At 41.0% G+C, this 19,646-nt stretch overlaps 1 long non-coding RNA gene across 1 annotated transcript in view; it reads left to right on the top strand.

The window, feature by feature from the left end:
- LOC106005401 overlaps positions 1-19,646 on the top strand; it is a 32,714-nt gene that overhangs the window by 5,736 nt on the left and 7,332 nt on the right. Inside the window, exon 2 of the long non-coding RNA XR_001178721.2 lies at positions 13,695-13,867. This is a non-coding gene — a long non-coding RNA (uncharacterized LOC106005401). The remainder of the gene's footprint in view (positions 1-13,694; positions 13,868-19,646) is intronic.

Below are 19,646 nucleotides of genomic sequence, written 5' to 3'. Positions count from 1 at the left end.
AAATGGCAGGTTCCAATTTTCTTGTCAGAAACAAGCCAAGGTGCGTGAACTCTATGTCCCCAAAAGTTGAGGCCCTCCAGCTTATTATACAATACTCAAGATGGAATGTGAACATTTGACTGGTTCTTCACTGTTTCCTGTTACCCTGTCCTGCCCTGCCCTGCCCTACCTTGCCCTTTCCTGAAGTCATACATCATCTGGGACAAGTGCTGGGTGTGATGTTTTTCTGACACGACACACCATATCCATAGAGGGTCTCTTTTGCCCCGAAAGACCTTGCACGAGAATGCAGGTCACATGTCTTAACTTCCCCTGAGAGCCCCCACTGATGTCAGCATGTGTGTACAATTGTGCACTCAGCTCCTAGTTCACAGCAGGAAGAACCTGACAGGGCCTTCCATCCCTGGGACTTGAACACCTCTTAAATGGAGCCATCTAACGATGTGTGTGTGTGTGTGTGTGTGTGTGTTCCTACGGTACACCGACAGTGTATTGGGCTCGTACAAACCTATTCCTTTACTCTTTCCATCCTGAGGTTCCCCCTAAACTAAGTCCACAGGAATCTTCCAGACCTGTGATTGAGTCTAACAGGAGGAGCCTTCTGAGAGTGTGTGCAGTGATGGAGTATGGTGATATTTTAAACACGTGAGGCTCGTCTTACATTTACTGGAACTGTAGCAGCCCGGAAGCCATGTAAGCACTCAAGAGGCTGGTACTGGAACTTGCACTTCGTGATGCCCTGGAAGCAGACAGAGATCTAGAATACGGCCTCTGTTTCTTTCTAGTGAGTTTGTTTCTAGCAATGAAGGAGTCCAGAATATGCCACTGTGGCATAAAAGTTATTTTGAGCTGTGGGCATTTGAGAATCAATGGAGCAGGAAGGGGCTCTTTCCCTGAACTCCCTTTATTGTCCAACAGCAGAGTCCCCGCCCCCCAAACCCCACAGCAGAAACTCAAGTGTCATAAATCATCTCTTCCTCTTCACAGCCAGGGACACAATCTTACCACCTGGATAGGAGAACTTCTGAACAGACCCAGTCACAAAACTCCCATACTCGCCATTTATTCTCCTAGGGGCCCATTTAGCTTCCCTAAATGTCATTTGTTTTCCCATAAGTACTCTTTCTCCCCTTTCCTTTCTCCCATTAAGATGGTGTATAAGCTCTGGGACAGCTGGGTGGCGCAGTGGGTTAAGTGACTGACTCTTGGTTTTGACTCAGGTTGCAGTCTCAGGGTTGTGGGACTGGGCTCCGTGCTCAGTGAAGAGTCACTTAAGACTTTCTCCCTCTCCCGGGGCGCCTGGGTGGCTCAGTGGGTTAAGCCGCTGCCTTCGGCTCAGGTCATGATCTCGGAGTCATCGAGTCCCAAGAGCTCTCTGCTCAGCAAGAGACTTTCTCCTCCTCTCTGCCTGCTCTCTGCCTGCTCCTCTCTCTGTCAAATAAATAAATAAAATCCCTTTCCCTCTCTCTGCCCCTCCACCCTCCCTCTCTCTCTCTCTCAAATAAATAAATAAATCATATATATATATATATATATATGATTTATTTATTTATATAAATCATATAAATAATATATAATATATATAAAGAGATGGTATGGGTGCCTGGGTGGCTCAGCCAGATAAGTATCAGTCATCTTAAGTTAGCTGTTGTTTTTCATTATTACTATCTTTGGAATATCCTTCAATACTTGTGAAGTGCAATCAGAAATTTTATAGACAGGTGCGCCTGGGTGACTCAGTGGGTTAAAGCCTCTCAAATAAATAAATAAATCATATATATATATATATAGATATATATATATATATATCTCAGTGGGTTAAAGCCTCTGCCTTCGGCTCAGGTCATGATCCCAGGGTCCTGGGATCAAGGCCCACAACTCTCCCCTTCCCCTGCTCATGCTCTTGTTTTCTCTCTCTCTCAGATAATAAACAAAAGCTTAAAAAGAAGAAAAGATGGTATATAAGCTCCAGATTCTAACTGCCTTGTTGAGTCACATTTTCCTGTGTGCTTCCTCATAAACAAACACAAACTTTTCTTGGGCAAATTGATAAAGGGGTAACTGGATGGACTGCACATGGTTTCCTTCTTACTCCAACTGGGTAATAGGCAACTATGCCAGGACCAAGAAGAGTTTTCCAAGGACATAATCCATGTGAAGTTTTGTTATTTTCCTCCAAAGAGCTGGCAGTAGTAGGGGGTAAGTAACAAAGTCCCAAGTTCAGCTACTTCTGGGCTGGGGCAGTGCATTGCTCTGCGGGATGCTTCCAGAATGCAGAAGGAAACCAATGTTCCATTCCATTGCTCTCCGTTCCAGCTGCCCCTGGAAGCTTTTGCAGTCAGAGAGTGACGGATTCTCGCCTCTCTTGGCAGTGGGATATCTACCAGTACTCAAAAAACTCTTATTTCAAGGAACACTTTTTAAAAAACACTGATATAGGCAATCTGAATGTTGAAAATATTTTTCAAGATTTTATTTATTAATTTGACAGAGAGAGATCATAAGTAGGTAGAGCAGCAGGCGGGGTCGGGGCGGGCGGGGGTGGGGTGGGGGGAGCAGGCTCCCCGCTGAGCAGAGAGCCCTATGCAGGGATTCAGGGCTCAATCCCAGACCCAAGCTGAGGGCAGAGGCTTTAACCCACTGAGTCACCCGGGCGCCCCAGTGTCACTGTCTCTTATTGTAATTATACTGACAGCCTCTTAATTACTCCAGCAGGCTTCTGCTTGGGTCCTCCTCCAGGGCCCTGTCCTCAAAACAGCCTAATTGGCTAGGAAATCTTGGTCTTCCCACTCTCCTACAAACATTTCTTAATAATCCCGCTGGTTTTAGGACTACAATCCATGATCATGAGCAAGGCCTGCAGGCCCTGTGTCTTCCAGCCTCCTGGTCTCTTCCAGCCTCTTGCTCTTTCAAGCCCGGGTGCACTGGCTTCCCGGAGCTGCCTCATCCGTGTCCTCCAGTGGGAAACCCTCCTGAGGCCCCAGGCTGCTCCCACTTCTTCCCCTTCCCTCGGCCTCTGCCTCCATGCGAGGGTTGCTCGCAGTCAGCCACCACCCCACCCCTATATTCCCCCTTAGGAAATCATCTCCAGCCAGCCTCTCTCTGTTAGGTATTTCCTCAGGAAATCCCATACTTTCTTCAGGTGTGTTTGTCACAGTCATAACTAATGAATAAATGAGTTGTGCCACTGGGTGTTGAAGGAAGGTCTATATTTCCCTCCTCAAATGAAAGTTCCACTGGCCGGAGCCTAGATCTGACCTTTTCCCACTCTATCCCTTGTGTCTAGTCCAGGGCCCAGCACGTAGTAGGTACTCAATAAATACTTTTAAAGTAAAGATCCTATGTCTTACCGGTGTAATGGCGGTTACAGCTAACAAATTACTATCTCCATTTTCAGAGAAGGGAATGGAGACTCAGGTCATAGGCTGGGCTCCAGGCCACAGGGCTGCTTTGGGGTAGAGTGATGTCAAGATCTAAATCGCATAGCCCTGTCATTCTGTCCAGCCACCTGGAGTGCTACCTGGTATGCCATAGTTACCTACCTTCTCCTCAGAGCTCCTTCCTTAGGGATCCTGTGTTTATTTGCTTTTTCACACTGCCAATCTAGTCTGCTGACAGAGGGTTAACATGTCTCCTGCCAGTGTGGGAGTCTGATAGCATCAGTTGCATTTCCAGGAGAAAGTCTGTGTTGGGCTGGTTGTAGTCCCACCAAGAAACAGTCCTTAAGGCCATCACGGCAGCATTTGGTAGATGTGTTAGCTTGTTCTATGTCAAAAAAAGGTCCAGAAACATCAGTAAGTGTCTTGAGTCACAAATGGGGTGACCCTCCAAGGAAAGGCGTGGGACCCAGGGGCACCCAGGCTTCCAGGCCGGCTGCCAGGATTAGCCTCCCTGGGAACTGGCAGGCCTGTGAGCCACGTGGCTGCCAAGTGCCTGGCCAACAAGATTCCTTTCTTCCTGACTTGCCTCGGAGGCTGAGGGAGACGGGAACAGGCCAGTCACAGCCAAGATTATATAAGATGTATGTTTGATTTAAGCAGTGGAGATAAAGCAGTGTCAAATTGATGTTGGATGTTTGGTATTATAAGCTTGGAAAAGGTGAAGTAGCCTGAGGTTTTCCTGACGGGCAGTTTCTGTAGCCTTGACGTTACTCCTCAGCCCAGTTTTCCCAGTGATAAAGACCTGTGGTGGGTTCGGTAGCCGCATGGCCACTGTCAAAGCCAGAGTTGTGCCTCCTCTGGGAAGGCAAAAAACACCTTGAGAAGGTTTCTAGATATGAAATAATAGGCCTCAGGAGAGGGTCTTAAATAAGAGACTGAGACTGCATGACTGTGTGTGAAAAAGGGGAAGGAGTCCTTGCTGCAGAGACGGGCTCAAGGAGAGAGGACAGGAGGTGAAGAAGAGACAGATGAGCCTCCTGATGGGAGCTGGGGCTTGGGTGGAAGGAAAGGTCTGAGAACTTTTTTATTTTTGAACAGAAGTACGGGGCTGTCTGGTTCACACTCCTGGGACCACTGTGGAACTCATGGGGAGGGGGCTGGATCCCGGAGCTGGGTCCAGTGGAGAATGAGAATAGCAGTCAGCTGAGATAGGACCCTGGACACCAAGTGGCTGGGACAGAGCAGCACCCCGGATGCTCTCCTCCCAAGATGCACAGAGGGGTTTGTAGAGACGGTTGTCTAGATTTTGAGGAGCAGGAGAAACCCCGCGGACACCTGGGAGGTGTCCGTAGAGCTTATTCCCCAGACCTGTCTTTTCTTCTCTCCATCTCTCACACCTCATTTTTTTTTTTTTTTTTTTTTAGGGAAACTGGGGTAGAGGAACAGGGGTTTTGGAGATCGACTGACCTGAATTTGAAGCTGAGCTCTGTTTCAGCTGCTTAACCTGTTTGAGGTGCAATTTGTTAGCCATAAAAAGGATCTTCCAGGATACAGGATTATGGGGGCATCCCAATGATCATATCTCTCTTTTTAATAAGTAGGCTCCATCTTTGAAGCCCACCGTAGGGCTTCAACTCATGGCCCTGAGATCAAGACCTGAGCTGGAATCAAGAGTCAGACACTTAATGGTGCCCTAGGGATGCTCAAATTCAATGGCCTATCACACGTGGGTTAGAGTTCAGGGCCCAGAGTCAGATTGCTTGATTCCACCATTTGTTGGCTCTATGAGATCTGGGCGAGTTATTCAACCTCCTCTTATGGAAAATAGGGCAAATATTAGGTCGTTGCGAGGATCAGATGAGATAATACAGCAAAGCATTCAGTATAGTGCCTGCCATTATAGCAAGTGTTTAGTAAGTGCTAACCACTACTCTTGTTATTATTATTATTACATATATAAAATGTCTGGTCTTAGTAGAATATTAATTGCTACTTTTTTTTTTAAGATTTTATTTATTTATTTGACAGACAGAGATCACAAGTAGGCAGAGAAGCAGGCAGAGAGAGAGAGAGAGGGAAGCAGGCTTCCTGCGGAGCAGAGAGCCCGATGCGGGGCTCGATCCCAGGACCCTGAGATCATGACCCGAGCCGAAGGCAGCAGCCCAACCCACTGAGCCACCCAGGTGCCCCTAATTGCTACTTTTTGCTGTTAATTTTATAGTAATAAACATCTAGGAATTCCTATGCTACCAACACCTCTTTCCCCCAGAAGAGTTAATTAAAAGAGAACCAAATGACTGCAAACATCAGGGATGGTTCATAGAAGCCTTAAACCTCTCTCCACTTATTCTGTCCTATGTAAAGACTTCTGGCTACAAGGATTTAAAATGCTGTTGATATATAACATTTTATATGCAAAAAAAAAAATGCCATCAGTTCTAAGAAATATACTTTCTGTCTTTCCTTGAATTTCAACAATCTCCTTGTAAATTGCATGGCACTGTTCAGCCTCTCCCTGCCAGAGGATGTGCTGACTTAATGCTCCTCAGTTTTCTACCATGTACTTTCATTTTCTTAGTATTGCTTTAGGTTGATTGTTAATGACTTTATATTGTTATTTAGAGATACATCTACGTGCCAGAATTTTGAATGCCATACTAAATAAAGGGGTTTTAAAAAAGCAGGTTTTGTAAAGTCACTGTTCCTATAAGTTGTCTCTGTTCCTTTCTGGTCTGTGTTATTTTTGGGCTCTCTCTGCTCAAAGAATCCCCTTTAATATTTGCTGCAGGGCTGGTTTAGTGATCACAAATTCCTTTAGTTTTTGTTTGTCCTGGAAACTCTTTATCTCTCCTATTCTGAATGACAGGCTTGCTGGATAAAGTATTCTTGGGTGCATGCTTTCCCCATTTAGCATGTTGAATATGTCATGCCAGTCCCTTCTGCCTGCCAGGTCTCTGTGCACAGGTGTGCTGCCAGTATTATGCGTCTACCCTTGTAAGGGCCTCTTGTCCTGAGCTGCTTTCAGGATTTTCTCTTTACCTTGCTATGAATGCAGAAAGAAAATGTATATATTATACAATGGAATATTATTCAACCATCAAAAAGAATGAAGTCTTGCCATTTACAATGTAGATGGAACTAGAAGGTATTACGCTAAGTGAAGTAAGTCAATCGGAGAAAGACAAATACCATATGATTTCACTGATATGTGAAATTAAGACTTTAGGAGATAAAACAGATGAATATAGGGGGAGGGAAGGAAAAATAAAACAAGAGGAAAACAGAGAGGAAGGCAAAACACAAGAGACTTCACTCTAGGAACAAACTGACGGTTGCTGGAGGGGTAGGAGGCAGTGGGAGGGGATAACTGGGTGATGGGCATCAACGAGAGCACTTGTAATGAGCACTGGGTGTTGTATGCAACTGATGAATCACTGCGTTCTACCCCTGAAACTAATATAAAAAAATAAAATAGAGGTGCTTGGGTGGCTCAGTTGTCAAGCATTCTACTCTTGATTTCTGCTCAGGTCATAATCTCAGAGTTGTAAGGTCAAAGCCCATGTGGGAGTCCATGATCGGTGGGGAGTCTGCTTCTCTGCTTCTTTCTCCCCCACTGCCCTTCACCTGCTCTCTCTCTCTCTCTCAAATGAATAAATAAATCTTTATAAATATATATAAAGGGGCACCTGGATGGCTCAGTCAGTTAAGCGTCTGCCTTCGGCTCGGGTTATCATCCTGAAGTCCTGGGATCAAGCCCCACATTGAGATCTTTGTCCAGCAGGGAGTCTGCTTCTCTCCCTCATTCTCCCTCTGTGCTCTCTTTCCTAAATAAATAAATAAATCTTTAAAACAAACAAACAAACAAATAAATAAATACAAACATACAAGCTTTAAAAGAAAGAAAAAGCAGCTTCTGGAAAAGTAAGCTTTCCAGCCACTTGTCTCTGTGGAGAATAACTATTTAGTGCTGATTTTGAGGCACCCTCCCAAGGTTGAGCACAGCTTGGTGGGACAGTTAGGGCTTTGAGGACCAGGAGGGGATCTGGGTTCAAGTCCTGGCTCTGAGCTTATGTATGCGATCACAGTCAGATCATTTAATTTTTCTCTTTGGTTTCCTCAGTTGAAATAGAGCAGCTGATTCTGGGAGGAAAGTGGGTAAATTATTGATATCATCCTGACATAGGTCAGTGCTCTGCAAGTCCTGGTTCTTACTGCTTACTTGCTAGGATACTTTAGTGAAATTTCAGGCTCCAAACTAGACTCTTTCCCACCCCTAGCTGAGGAAATAATTCAATCCAAGAGTGGTGAATTACTGGGAAGGACTGAACGTGAGTGGCTGCTTGTATTCCCCAGCCATGAAAAGACGTCACCCTGGGGCGCCTGGGTGGCTCAGTGGGTTGGGCTGCTGCCTTCGGCTCGGGTCATGATCTCAGGGTCCTGGGATCGAGCCCCACATCGGGCTCTCTGCTCCGTAGGAAGCCTGCTTCCCTCCCTCTCTCTCTCTCTCTGCCTGCCTCTCTGCCTACTTGTGATCTCTGTCTGTCAAATAAATAAATAAAATCTTTAAAAAAAAAAAAAAAAAGAAAAAGAAAAGATGTCACCCTGCACAGGGTCGTGATCTTGAGTTCAGTGGTTCTGAATCCTCTGATAGTAGCGCTATGTGCTATGTCCTACTCCTAAGTCGCCGGCACACAGCTGCAGCTTGGTGAAAGATCTCGTCAGACATTTGAAATCCTCTGCCTGAGGCTGGAGTCTGGTCCCCGTGCCCCACTTTCTAGGGGGTACTTAGAGCCATTGTTCACTTTCCTGAGCTTGTTTTTTTGAGTCTGTAAAATTCAGCTGACATAATCAATGTGAAATGATTTTTAAGGGAAATATTAGAAAGATATGTTATTTTGTGAGAAGTTGATCTGAATGTTTCTAGAAATAAGTACTCAGGCTTGCCTAAGCTTGTTTTTCTTCCCTTCTGGGCAATGCAGGTGATCTTAGGCACCTCGCCCTTTCCCTTTAGTGTTGAGACATTTGGGCAAGGTCCTAGATACAAGAAAGGCTATAAAATGCTTATTAGTCAAATTTTGCTAATTATTAGCCACAGTGAGTGATCTGAGGGAGAAAGACAAAGATTTTTGGGGGGGGGATTATGATGTGAAGTTAAACTACCATTGTGCTTTAATTTGGATGACTTTGGAGAGTGTAGAAGGGACTTCGTATATGACAACACACTAGATCCTTGGTTTCAAGCTCAGAAATGAATGAAAAGGCACTTTCCTTTATTTGTAAATGTCTGTTTTTTTCTGAATTCTCGATCCACTTTCTCTTTTGTAACTCAGTAAATACAGCTAATAATTAGTTGAGGTTGAAGGAGAAAGTACATGCTGTCTGCCTTAGTCTAACTACCCTTGTCCTGGAGTGTTCGTCAGCTTCAGCAGAACTACTGGATGTTCCATTTGCTGGGAAACCTCCTTCAAATTGTTCTGGTCTTGGGGTTCACTAGGGCTCAGAGCCACCATGGTTTCAGGGACCAGCCCTAGGAGTATAGTCCATTGCTGGACAGGTCCCTGCTCTGGTGGGACAGTGACAGTGATGTATTGCTATCTCTTTCTTCTTCTGTCTTTTTCTTCCTTCTTCCTTCTTTCCTTCCATCCTTCCTTCCTTCCTCTCTTTCTCTCTCTCTTTCTTTCCTTATTATATTAAATGTTACCAAATAGCTGAAGCTTCCTTTGTTCCAAACCCACTTCCCCCAATTCCTTTCTCTCACTCCCGGAAGGAAATCCTATCCTGAACTCCAAGACTGTCTTTACAGCCCAGTTTTTATACTTTGCTTTATTCCTCATCCATAACAATGGAGTATGGCTTTGTGTTCAACTCTATGTCAATGCCATCATCCAATACATATAATTCTGTAAATTTCTGCTTTTCCTCAGCATTGTGTTTTTGAGATTTAGCCATGTTTTCCCATGTAGAACTAATGACTTAGTTTTAACTGCTGTGTGGGTGTCCCTTGTGTGATTGTACTCCTCTCCCGTCCTACAGTAGCACCATACACTAGCACCACATAGCATGCTAACATTACTATACTACTTCTGTAGCTTTGTTTCTTTTAAAGTGTAGGAGTTTTACTATTTTACATGTAGGTCATTAATCCACGTGGAAGTTACTTTTCTATATACTATGAGGCAGAAATTTTATTTTCTTCCATATGAGTTATCCCCATCTTTATTCAACTCTTTGACATTATGTATGGCAAAAGTGAGGCCCAGAGAGATAGAATGACTTGCTCAAGGCACACAGTGACCCTGTAGTGGGACTGTGTCAAAGAAGACATTTTCCTTTTTCCCTTCGTTTTTTTGACCTGACTATGCAGAGTTATTTTTGTATTACATGATTCTTTATGAATTAATATTTGAATTACATTCAAATAACTGCATTTGCAAAATTGAGGTATAATTGACATATAACATTATGTTAGTTTCAAGTGCATGGAATAATGATTCAATATTTGTATATACTGCAGAATGATCACCACAATAAATCTGACACAACATCTGATACCATATGATATTACGAAATTTTTTTTTTTCTTATGAAAAAGACACTTATGACCTACTCTCTTAGACTCTGAACTCTGGGAAACAAACTGAGGGTTACAAAAGGAGGGTGGGGGGATGGGGTAACTGGCTGATGGGTATTAAGGGGGGCACGTGTTGTGATGAGCACTGGGTGTTATATGCAACTAATGAATCATTCAACGCCACATCAAAAACTAATGATGTACTATATGTTGGCTAACTGAACATAATAATTAAAAAGATTTTTAAATAAAAAAATACAAAATAAAACAAAGAAAGGGAGGGGAAAAAAAAGATTCTTACTATACTTCCTGTTGTGAACTGGCCTCCAAGGAGCCTCCAGTTTTATTGGGATTCCCCTGAAGTTGCTGCATAGAGTCAGCAAATGAGGGTTGTCCAAATCCTCACCATGTTGTACATTACATCCCCATGACTTATTTTTTTAATAACTAGAAGTGTGTACCTTAATTTTTAAAAAATATTTTATTTATGTATTTGACAGAGAGAGATCATAAGTAGGCAGAGAGGCAGGCAGAGAGAGAGGGGGAAGCAGGCTCCCTGCTGAGCAGAGAGCCTGATGTAGGGCTTGATCTGAGGACCCTGGGATCATGACCCGAGCTGATGGCAGTGGCTTAACCCACTGAGACACCCAGGCATCCCAGTACCTTAATTATTTTATAACTGGAAGTTTGTACCTTTATCCCTTTCTTATATATAATTTTTATATAAAAATTTTTATGTAGAAACAAACTGATTGGCAAGTGTACCATAATCTCTGTGAAACTCTTGCGAATGTCCACACTTGCTAAGAAAAGCCTGATTCAGGACTTGAAAACCATGACAGTAATATGAAAGCACTTTTCTTCTGCTTAAGACCCATGAGTTCAACAACTACTTAGTATTTCTTCTTGGTTTCCCCCACAACACTTTCTTTGTGCCATCGTTATAGGGTTTATTTTATGCTAACGGGGCATTCCAGTGGGTTGATTTTGTTTATATAGATTGCAAATAGCTTGAGGGCAGGACTCGTTATGTTCATCTTATTCTGGAGGCTTATATATGTTGTTGCTACAGTGTTTTTGATTTAGAAAAAAGTGTGTGGGTGGGGAAGCTAGATCCAGAAATACAGAGAAAAAATATTAAACAAATTTCACTTTCTGAAAATAATGTTATGTTAATTGAATTGTTAGAGTTTGCTAGTAAAAATGACTTTAAAATGTACTATTACTATTTTTAAAAGAACTTACATAATTCATTTAATTTTTAAAAACCAATGAATTCATTAACATTCAGACAAATTCTTTCCACTGGCTTTCAAATACTTGGGCTTTTGGGGGGCAAATATTTTGTTTAGAGTTGATTTTGAATTGAAATATAAATCTTTAATTAGGACACAGATTTTTGGATTTCATCAAATACACATCTATCCTTGGATTAACTGGGAAAACCTGCTAGTTTTGTAACTAAAGTTTTGTACTAATTTTTCTGTTATTTGTATTTGGGACTTGTAGAAACATTTAGTTTGCTTATTTGCTTGCTTTTTGGTACTGTTTTCTTAAAACAAGAGGACATTATCTGAGAGAAGATGTGTTTATATAGGAATTATATTTCAGATAAGTGAATTAGATTAGGGGTCACTAACATAATCAGAAAGACTTGGAAGCAGTAATTCTTCATTCATCTGTGAGTTTATGAGGAAACTAGTTCAAGGGCACTTAAGGACACAACACTTTTCTGGGCATTCAGGGTCTGCCCTCTATTGGTGAGATGTGCTGGGGAAAAAATGCCTTTATCCCTTAGAATTCTGCATTAGGTTGAAATAAACTTTATTGATTAGCCATAATGTTGATGGGAAGTCAGGTATGAATAAGGTAGAATTGGATTTAAAAACTCAAGATTGGATTTAATTTTTCTTAATCTGGGACCTGTTAATATAGGAAGAAAGATTGGGGGACTGCTAAAGAAAAATAGAGAAATTCTGGGAAAATTTCAGTTTCACATTTAGAAGACTAACTGCTTTGAAATCTTAAATCAAATGAGGGGTTGGACAGGTTTACTGAAGGAGTAAAGACCACTCCATTTGCCTCCATGTACCCAATACACTATTACACTTTATATAAATATATCTTGATCTTTTGTGCATACCAGTCATTCCCTAATAGTAAGCCCAGTGCTCTTATTATCAATGAGACTCTAAATATTTTGAAATACAAAATTATTTAGTTCATTGCAGAATACCCCTAATTTAAGGGTAATTTACACTGAAGTTAATTGATGAAAAAAGTTATAATATAACTTCATTAAAAAATATAGGTTTAAGGGCGCCGGGGTGGCTCAGTGGGTTAAGCCGCTGCCTTCGGCTCAGGTCATGATCTCAGGGTCCTGGGATCGAGTCCCACATCGGGCTCTCTGCTCAGCGGGGAGCCTGCTTCCTCCTCTCTCTCTCTGCCTGCCTCTCTGCCTACTTGTGATTTCTCTCTGTCAAATAAATAAATAAAATCTTTAAAAAAAAATAGGTTTAGGAGGCTCATTAAGAAAAAGTGCAAAATATTAAAATTATACATGATTTTTACTATTTTGCCTTTTATTTGCCTCTTATGTGATCCTTTTTTTGCATTCAAAAATTTAATACGTATGAGAAACTTGGAAGAGAAAAATCCATTTTTATATATTACTCTTATGGAAAAAATGCTACATAAGTAGGCTCAGAAACCAAACTGGGTTTACACACAGACTTTTCATAGCTGAAAAACTGTCTTTCATGATTGCTATGCAAAGTTATGAGTTATTTATCTCTCTCTTTTTTTTAAAAGATTTTATTTATTTGACAGACAGAGGTCACAAGTAGGCAGAGAGGCAGGCAGAGAGAGAGGAGGAAACAGGCTCCCTGCTGAGCAGAGAGCCCGATGCGGGACTCGATCCCAGGACCCTGAGATCATGACCTGAGCCAAAGGCAGAGGCTTTAACTCACTGAGCCACCCAGGCGCCCCTGAGTTATTTATCTCTTTGTTCCAGTTGTTAGCTTGTAGACTTTGGTGAAGTCTGAAAAAGTAAATTCCTATGTCAGTTACCTAAGAATCTGTTCTTCTTCTTCTTTTTCTTTTTTGTATAAAGTATGCTCCACACCAGCATGTAGCCCATAACAGGGCCTGAGCACACAACCAGAGATCAAGTCGCCAGTCAAGATCAAGAGTCAGGTGCTTAACCCATTGAGCCACCTGGGTGCCCCAAGAATCTGTTCTTAATAAACAACCTCGTAGAATACCAAAACTAAATGTCTTTACTACGAAACCCTCTCTTTTTAAAAAGTATCTGGCAGAAACAATGTGCTGTATGCCAAACCTTTTATTTTTAGGGTATCCATGTCACTCCCAGAACATGACTCCGGCTTTCACAGTAGTCTTCTGGCTACCATGATTCTCAATCTGGAAAAGCCAAGCTCCCAGGCTGATACCTGCTGTACTTGTATTCAACTTATCTCTTCTGTTCTATTCTTCCGTTAGGGGACGAATTCTGTCCCCCTAAAGGATGTTGCATTCCTAATTCCCTGGTGCCTGTGAATGTGATTTTATTTGGAAATAATCCTTGCCGATGATTAGGTTGAGATGAGGGCATTAAGGTGGGCCCTAATCGAAGAATCAGATTTGGATTTCTGAATGTCGGAACGTTGCATTCATTAGTGTCCTGAAATCCACTGCTAACAATTCCTATTTACATTTTACTGACGCTGTGTCTCTTTTTCCAGGTAGGCTCTACTTGCTTCCATTTTATATGTGAAGGCGCCCTCAGCACCTTAGAAGGCAAGTGGAAGATGAATTCCAAAAGTAATTATTCTTCAGAAATACTCTGCAGGGAAGTGCTGTGAACGAGGGAAGGCTATGTGATGGAAACTCTTCTTGCGATGACCAGCCTCACATGGTACATGGATTGCAGTTATGTGTTTTAACTCAGAATATTTTCAGCATTAGCTAAATTTATTCTGATTATCAGCTTCTTCCTAGGCATCCCTTTTCATTATCTGATTCTTACTTCTCAAATTTGTGATTTTAGTGTGAATGACTAAATATTCTCTGAGTATAGCAAATATAACAAAACTAGCACCTTTTTTAAGTGTAATTTTTTTTCAGTATTCCAAGATTGTTTATGCACCACACCCAGTGCTCCATGCAATACGTGCCCTCCTTAATACCCACCCAACCCCCAAACCCCCTCTAAAACCCTCAGTATAAAACTAGCACCTTAATCATATAGTGAAACTTGTTTTTTATTGTTTTCTTTAAGATTTTATTTATTTATTTATTTGACCGACAGAGATCACAAGTCGGCAGAGAGGCAGGCAGAGAGAGGGGGAAGCAGGCTCCCTGCTGAGCAGAGAGCCCGATGCGGGGCTCGATTCCAGGACTCCGGGATCATGACCTGAACAGAAAGCAGGGGCTTTAACCCACTGAACCACCCAGGTGGTGCCCCAATTGTTTTCTATCTTAATATTATCCTTGTATATTTTGGAATGTGGATCAGCTGCATAGATCATGAATTTTTCTGTGTCTTATTTTCAGAGCTGGTCTGCAACCCTCTGCAAGTTTGTTGAGCAGAACTAATTGATTAGAGTTTGATCACACTGTGCCCATTTTATATAAAGCCAAGGAACTAGTTAAGTTTGGACATGTTAGTGGATTGCTTAAATTCACGTCACCGGCCTCAAAGGACCTTGAATAAGAGCATTTTCTTGGTTCATTGCAAACCTATCACTGGTATTAGAAAGCAGCTCAAGGGCATATGAGGAAGGGTCATCCCCTCTGCGGAGGAAGCATTACCATCGCTATTTACTGACTTCTTGCTGTAATTTGGAGCTAAATAGATTTTAGTCAAGTATCTTAAGAGTCAGTATCTTTAAGAGAATACAACTATATGCGGAGTTGCTAGGGAGTCATATGACAGAAGAAATACTGCTACAGTTATCTGTGACAATATTTTTCTTAGTTTACTTTTACTGAGTGTCAATCAAGTTCTGCACTGTTGAACTTGAACAGGAAGAGACTGGTCATGAAAAACCCATTATCCGAAGCTAGGTATTAATAATCTCTTTGTCTTTGTTAATATAATATGCCTCATTGTGCCAGACTTGGAGCACGAAGTATCAGAGTTATATAAGTGTTCTGGCCTGTGGAGGTGCCTGAGAAAGACACTTGAAGTTCTAGATTGTTCAGAGGTGGAACTACACTGATAACAACATGGGTGAAAATGTTACAAAATGCCTCTACGTAAAGGACTCTTAATACAGCTTTCTTTCTTTCTTTCTTTTTTTAAGATTATTTATTTATTTATTATTTATTTTGGACTATTTATTTATTTATTTATTTGAGAGAGAGAGAGACAGAAAGAGAGAGATCATAAGTAGACAGAGAGGCAGGCAGAGAGGGGGAACAGGCTCCCTGCTGAGCAAAGCGCCCAATGTGAGGCTCAATCCCAGGATGCTGAGATCATGACCTGAGCTGAAGGCAGAGGCTTAACCCACTGAGCCACCCAGGCACCCCTATACAGCTGTCTTTTGGTGCCCTTCCCTCTAATTGTTCATTCTTGAGAGTCTCATATCTCTCTCCTGTTAGTAGTTCACTATCTTTATGCAAGGAAACTTGTTGAGTGTCTTGGGAGGTGATGACACTCACTATTTTTAAATACAAGGTAGTAGAAGAAAACTACCATGGTATTATTCACAGTAGCCAAGATAGGGAAATAACCTAAGTGTTGTCAGTGGATGAATGGATGAAGAAAAAATTATATATCGTGGAATATTATTCAGCCTTAAAAAGGAAAGAAACCCTGCCATTTGGACAACATGGTTGAACACAGATGTCAGGTTAAGTGAAAGAAGCCAGATACAGAAAGACAAATACTACATGATTTCACTCTATGTGGAATCTAAAATAGGTGAGAGTAGAATCGTGGTTGCTAGGGGTTGGGTGTTAGGAGAAATGGGGAGCACAAAGTTTCAGTTCTGCAGAATGAATAAGCTCTGGAGACCTCATGTACAGCATGGTGACCACTATACTATACTGTATATATATATACAGTATATCTATACTATACTATACTGTACTATAGCCAATACTATACTGTATACTATACTATACTGTACTATATTGTAGATTTGAAATTGTCTATACTATACTGTAGACTTGAAATTGTTTTTGGTGGAACAAAATGTATTTTATTTCAATGATACTGGTACAGGAAGGCCCAGAAAGGCCATGGGTTTGTATACTTGAAATGTGCTCAGAGAGTAGATCTTAAGTATTTTCACCACTTTCACAAACATGAAATGGCAACTAAGTGAGGTGATGGATATATTAATCAGCTTGATGGTCACGATCATTTCACAATCTGTGCACACACCAGAACATCATATTGTGCACGTGCAATGTATACACTTTTTATTTGTCAATTATACCTCAGTAGAGCTGGAGACACAAGAAGAAAACCACATAGATCCCACATTACCTTTCCTTTCATGACTGGTGCTTAGGCCTATGTACAGGGGCTATACAGAAACTTGTGGGACAGTAAAATTGTCACTGAAATTCAAGAAAGAGCATTTAGTTTTTAAGAACAAATGGTTCGTGTTCCCAGTACAGACTGAAACCTTCTTATCTGCAAACTTGCCTCTATGATAACAGACAGGCAGAGCTTTTGTTCTGAGAAGAAAAGAATAGCTAAGGGTGTAAAGAGTACTTACCAGTGGAATTAATTTTTTATTATTATTAACTGACTTGGTGTAATTATAATTACTTATTAATGGAAGATTATTGTCATTCATCACATAAGGAGTCTTGTCATCTCAGAGTTGGAGGAAATGGTAGGGGCACCGAGTGCCTCCTGGAGGGCAGAGCAGTGAAGCTGTAAGGTGGTAGAGTTCTCCACAGCTGTAACGTTTGTCCTGCATAGAAGTCCTTGCTCAGTCACTTATTGACTGGACAACCAGTGATGGAACTTCTCTGAGTCTCAGCTCTTTTTTTTATTTGTAGAAGGAGAACAATAGTTGTTTTCAGTGTTATGAGGAGTCAGTGTGACAGAATGTAATCGTAGTATCTTGTCACATGCTCTCTCAGGAAATCTTCAAATAGCTTAAAACTAAACAATACAATCAGAAAGAGCTTTCGAGTTTGTATCAGTAAAAACAGCAAAAACCACACACCATAATATTCTGAAGATAAATAGGAGTCAATGCATATTTAAGTATTAGCATAATGAGAAAAATTTCAAGTATTCTTAGTAGTATAGCATGTGAAACACGGGATGTGAATAGGACTCTTGCTTTATCTAAAAATATCAATGCTATGTTAACTATTTATAATTTTTAGAAGATATCAATACTACAAAATCTGATAATTTGTAGCTTCTTTGGGTTTATCTACACACACAGTTGAATAACCTGTGAAAAATGGCAGAATGGTAGGCAGAATAATGACCCCCACAAGGATATTCATGTCTTAGTTCCTGGAAACGATGAACATGGTATGCTATATGCTGAAAAAGAATTAAAGTGGCAGAAAAGTTAAGTTTGCCAATTAGCTGACTAACGAGATTATCCCAGATTATCCAAGTAAGATGAATGTAAAGTGTTCTTCAAAGAAGGAGAGAGAGGCAGAAGTGGAAGAACCAGAGAGGTGGCAAAGTCAGGAGGACCTGGTTTGATGTTGCTGGTTTTGAAGACAGAAGAAAGAACCAAGCAATGCAGGCAGCCACTAGAAGCTGGAAAAGGCAAGGATATTGATTCTCCCCTAGAGTCCTCAGAGAGGAATGCTGCCCTGCCAGCAACTTGATTTTACCCTAGTGAGATCCTCTTAGGATTTCTGAAATATGGAACTGCAAGATAATATATTTGTATTGTTTCAGATTTTGGTGATTTGTTACATTTGGTCATAGAAAATGAATACAGGCAGTTTTGTTTCTTTTCAACTCTTTTACATTATTTTTTCTTTTCTAATTGCATTGGCTGACACTTTCAATACAGTATTTAATAAAATGGTGATATTAAATACCCATTTCCTGTCTTGATTTTAAAGGGAATATTTCTAACTTTTTGCTGTTAAGAAAGACGTTTGTAGATTGTGGTGATGGCTTCATGAGTATATATGTATCTCCAAACTCCTCAGATTGTAAACATGAATTATATGCAGCTTTTTGTATGTCAATCATATCCTTAATTAAGTGGTTTTTAAAAAGAGAAAGATGCTGGGCGCCTGGGTGGCTCAGTGGGTTAAGCCGCTGTCTTTGGCAGGTCATGATCTCAGCATCCTGGAATCAAGCCCCACATCAGGCTCTCTGCTCAGCAGGAAGCCTGCTTCCCCCTTCCCCCTCTGTTTGCCTCTCTGCCCACCTGTGATCTCTGTCAAATAAATAAATAAAATCTTTAAAAAAAAAAAGATGTTTACTGTATCAGGTTAAGGAAACTTCATTCCATTTCAATTTTTATCAGGAGTACTTAGAAAATTTCATTAAATCCTATATCTTAATTTTCCCTTTTTAATGTTTTATATTTCTCCCCCTCTTTTTCTGTTAAGAGAATAATATAATTAGGCTTCTTCCCTTTCTTGTATTTTGGGAAAGTTAATGAGTTAGGGAGGAAAGAATCTTCCAAAATTAATAAATCCTTTAGCTCTGAAAGTAGGGAAGTTACCTTTATTGTGGTGGCATTCTCAGAGCAGCACCAAAATAGATGAATTAAAGAAGAGAAGTGACAGCTAATATGGTAGTAAGCTATGCATAGTGAATTATGGATAGTAAGTTTAAAACAGCAAATAATGCAAAATATGAGGCTAAAATTTATCCAGGGACAAATTCTCTTGTCAAACACCTTTACCCAGTTTTCCCACTGTCACTTGCTTTTGGGTATGTTTGTTTTTATTTTCTGAATGGAGCAGAATAGTTCAGGAAACTCCATGGTTATTGAAGCCCAACATGCTTAAGATATTTGATGCTTTATGCGTCTACCAACATTTCAGTCACAGGTAGGGTCAATAACTATGTCTTCTACAATCTGACCATTTCAGTGTTCCTACTTTCTCAATCAGTGACTTGATATATTGGCTCAATATAAATATGGTTCACCTTCGTTCCCTTTTCTCATATTCCAACCTCCCCTTTAATTTGCAAGCACAAATTCATAATTTAGCAAGAAAAGTTAGTTTCTGGTTGACTGCCTATTATGTACTCTGTTGAAACACATTTCCCAAATGGAACATTATTACTCTTGGATCTTGTCATTGCCCTTGAATGATGGATTTGGGTCAACACTGAAATTAGTTTCTAATCCAAGCTAAGAAATGAATCCTTGTACATTTTAGGGTGGAGATATGAGAGGGGATTGAAGGTAGCAATGGGGAGTGGAAAAGAGTGCCAAATAATGAGGCGTTACCACTGAAGACAGCTTTGCATAGAGTCACTCCTTGGAAGAACTCCTGTGACAGGAGAAGAACCCACATACCTGAGCTATAGCAGTTTTTGAGTGAAGTAGGTTAAATAATGCTGTAAAACAGCTGTGTCCAAACTGTGTTCTGTGGAAACTATACCTTTGGTCCCTTTCCTAAACATTCCAGTTCGTAGTCTTGCATTTAATGTCTTTATCTGTGGAATACCTACTACTATTTCAAAGTGCATCTCTTTTCTGGAGAATATAATTTGGACGAAAAAGAGTGAG

This window comes from Mustela putorius, unplaced genomic scaffold (assembly GCF_011764305.1).
Source record: "Mustela putorius furo isolate JIRA1106 unplaced genomic scaffold, ASM1176430v1.1 tig00000868_pilon_pilon_pilon, whole genome shotgun sequence".
In the NCBI taxonomy this organism is placed as follows: Eukaryota; Metazoa; Chordata; class Mammalia; order Carnivora; family Mustelidae; genus Mustela; species Mustela putorius.
This window is presented reverse-complemented; position numbering and strand designations above follow the sequence as displayed.